General features: G+C 40.3%; 1 non-coding gene across 1 annotated transcript; it reads left to right on the top strand.

Moving 5' to 3' along the window:
* LOC115511335 lies at nucleotides 1–104 on the top strand. The gene has a single exon (XR_003968003.1). It is a non-coding gene; the product is annotated as a U6 spliceosomal RNA (small nuclear RNA).
* The last annotated feature ends 3,227 nt before the right edge of the window (nucleotides 105–3,331 follow it).

The raw sequence follows: 3,331 nt of genomic DNA, 5'->3' as shown, positions 1-3,331 counted from the left end.
GTGCTCACGTGGGCAGCTCGTATACTAAAACTGAAACCGTAAGGAGATTAGTATGGCCTCTGTGCAAGGATGACAGGCAAATTCCTGAAGCGTTCTATATTTAAAAACATTTTTTTTAATGTTTATTTATTTTTGAGAGAGAGAGTGAGACTAAGCACAAGCAGGGGAGGGGCAGAGAGAGGGAAGCATAGAATCCGAAGCAGGCTCCAGGATCTGAGCTGTCAGCACAGAGCCAGACTCAGGGCTCAAACCCGAGAACTGTGAGATCATGACCTGAGCCAAAGTTAGACGCTTAACCAACTGAGCCACCCAGGTGCCCCCTGAAGCGTTCTGTGTGAAAACAAACAAACAAAAAAAATAGGTTTATAACAACAATGAGAAAGGAGTGCTATTGTAAGAGGTAAGCAAAATCCATCATTTATGAAATCCTTATTTAAATATGCATGTATAAATTAGAAAAAAAATATAGTAGATCAGATCTATAAGGATTTCCATATTTTAGATGGAAAAGTTACAGTCATGAATATGGTATAATTCTATGTTGGTAAAAAGAAACAAATAAACCCCCTACATGTGTGTATATGTATGAGCGAAGAGGAAGGATGCAAAAAAGCTGATTACTCTTGTTCATCTCAAGTGGAAAGATGACTGATTTTATCCATTTTGTACTATATTCAGAGTTATAACCATTTATTCCTTTAAGTCCTGGATCAGCGTCATCAACATCATCTAGGAGCTTGTTAGAAATGCATATTCTCAAAAAAGAAAAAATGCATGTTCTCGGGCCCCATCACAGACCTACAGAATCAGAACCTATGTTTTAATAATACCTCAGTGTTTCATGTGCACTTTCAAGGTTGAGAAATACTATTTCAATCGTATTTAGTGTGCTATAAGGGATGAGAGTACTCAGCTGCCTTCTTTTTCCTTAATTTACATTTCTTTTGATTTGTGATGCTCAGCATAGTCACATTAACAGTCTTTGCTTCTCTCTTGCCATTATGAAAATCAAGGTAACCTGAAACAAGAAGGGTTGGTAGTAAGGTTGCCAAAAGCAAAGCAAAGCATGATGACTATTTCTCCTGAGAACAAGCTATTTTGTAAAACTCATTATGATTTCCTTCCAACTCTTGCTAAAATGAATGTTAACTTTGTATTGCTACCTTACAGGAGACACTGAGAACGTATTCAATGGCTTTTGAGAGGCTCATTATGTACGGTTAGCAGAACTAAGTAGTTAGGGACCTGCTAATGAGAGATTACACCAGAGGACAGAGTAAGTTGGCCTATTTCAGGATCTTAAGACAATCCACCTCAAATAAAAGTGTCAAATATTTATGAGCACCTTGGTGCAAAGCACTGGTTGGACCTGTGGTACAAGATGTTTAAGGCACTGGCCTCAAAGAGCTTATGAGCTAGGGTGGTGGACTAGAATCATGAAGCTGTACCAACTACCAAAGATTGTCATGGAAGTGCCACCTGGCGTGCAGAATTCCCTGCCAAGTGAACTGTACACATGGGATTTGAGTTCTCGAGTAAGATTACCAGTGAAATTTACCCACTAGACACTTGAAAGGGTGAAGCTGGAAATAAAAGGATCAGGTAGGATAGAAATACCTTAGAGAGGGTTCTGCTTGGATGTGTCCATTAAGCCTGGGGACTGGCTTGGTGATCAAAGGGAAAGGATAGAGCAGAGGCCCAAGGATTGAAGTTTCAGGAACTTGGAAAAGGAAGCAGTAGTAGAAGTTTGGAAACGTGGGTAATTTTATGTTATTAGGGCAGTATGGCAAGAATAATTTCCAGGGAGAAACTGGCATTATCAAATACTCTGGAGGTGAAAATTAAAAATTCATAAATGGCCATTTGATAACAATGGCTCTGGAGCATGCAGAGGGCAGACTCCAGGAGTTTTTTTTTAACGTTTATTTATTTTTGAGACAGAGAGAGACAGAGCATGAACGGGGAGGGGCAGAGAGAGAGAGGGAGACACAGAATCGGAAGCAGGCTCCAGGCTGGGCCATCAGCCCAGAGCCCGACGCGGGCCTCAAACTCATGGACCGCGAGATCGTGACCTGAGTTGAAGTCGGACGCTTAACCGACTGAGCCACCCAGGCCCCCAAGACTCCAGGAGTTTAATGGGCAAAGCATTTAGGAAGTGCTAGTGGGCCATTTTTTCTAATTAGCAAATGATGGGGCCAACCAAAGATTTTTTTTCCAAAGTCAGATCTGTGCGGGTTTGTAAAAAGAATTTGGAAAGCAGGGAGAGACTGCAGATGCTAGAAATACACTGTGTCCTAGAGAACAAGGAAGGGGGCTGAGAGATGCAGAATTCAACGGAGGCCAAAGAGAAGTCAGCCTTGGAAGGGATGTGTGCATCTTCTCTTGTGAGAAAGGAAAAGCCAATGAGATAAAGCCTCCAAACCAGTGGTTTTGAACCACTGCTGGGCATCACAATCACTTGGCGAGCTTTAAAAATCCTAACGCTCAGGCATACCCCAAACTACATAAATGGAAATCTGTGGCATGCTGATTTTTAAGGTTCTCTAGATGATTATATTGTGCAGCCCTTTTGAAAACCACTGCCCTTCAACAGAGCTATTGAGAGGAAGAACAATGAGGGAATTCTAGCCTAATGGCCTCTATCTTCTATGTGGTTGAGAAGCAAACTGCAGGCCAGATGGGATAAGCTCTAAGAACCAACATTTTAGTCTTTGTGTTCACAGAAGGAAAATAAGAGTTGGAAGTAATAAAGCATGATGGCTCCAGTAAAATGGAACAAAAAAATAAAAAATAAAAGCTTTGTGTGGAAACTTGTTTGAATTTTCTTATGTTAATGTGCTGAGACACAAAATTAATCTTTGTAAGAATGAGCAAGGACAGTGTTATAGAAAACACCTCTTGCAAATTAAAAATAGACAAGGCCTTAGTCACTCTTGATTTTTAGATAACAGTTGGAATTTATCACTAAGCTCTAGTCAAGAGGGGTTTTCCTTTAATGTATATAACATAGTAACACATAAATGAAGTGTTTACCAATAAAAATTGGAGTATGTTGTCACTCTCATAAGTGCAAAAGTCTTACATACATCATCCTTAACTCGGTTATGTTTACACAGTCCCTTGCTTTACTGCACAAAGTTGGGCAAAAGGACTCCTAATGGTCCCTGGGCCAACTCTCCTTTGCAGTTGTACCAAGGAATTGCCATATATTCCTTAAAAAAGATTATCTGCTCAAAACACTAACAGATGAGTTTTGAGAATCCCGATCTTTTGATGCAGTGAACTGCTTGCCAGGCAAGATACTCCTTTTCCTTGTGATAAAAGATTCAAA

This window comes from Lynx canadensis, chromosome A3 (assembly GCF_007474595.2).
Source record: "Lynx canadensis isolate LIC74 chromosome A3, mLynCan4.pri.v2, whole genome shotgun sequence".
Taxonomy (NCBI): Eukaryota; Metazoa; Chordata; class Mammalia; order Carnivora; family Felidae; genus Lynx; species Lynx canadensis.
Note: the sequence above shows the minus strand (reverse complement) of the source record. Positions and strands in the feature narration are given on the sequence as shown.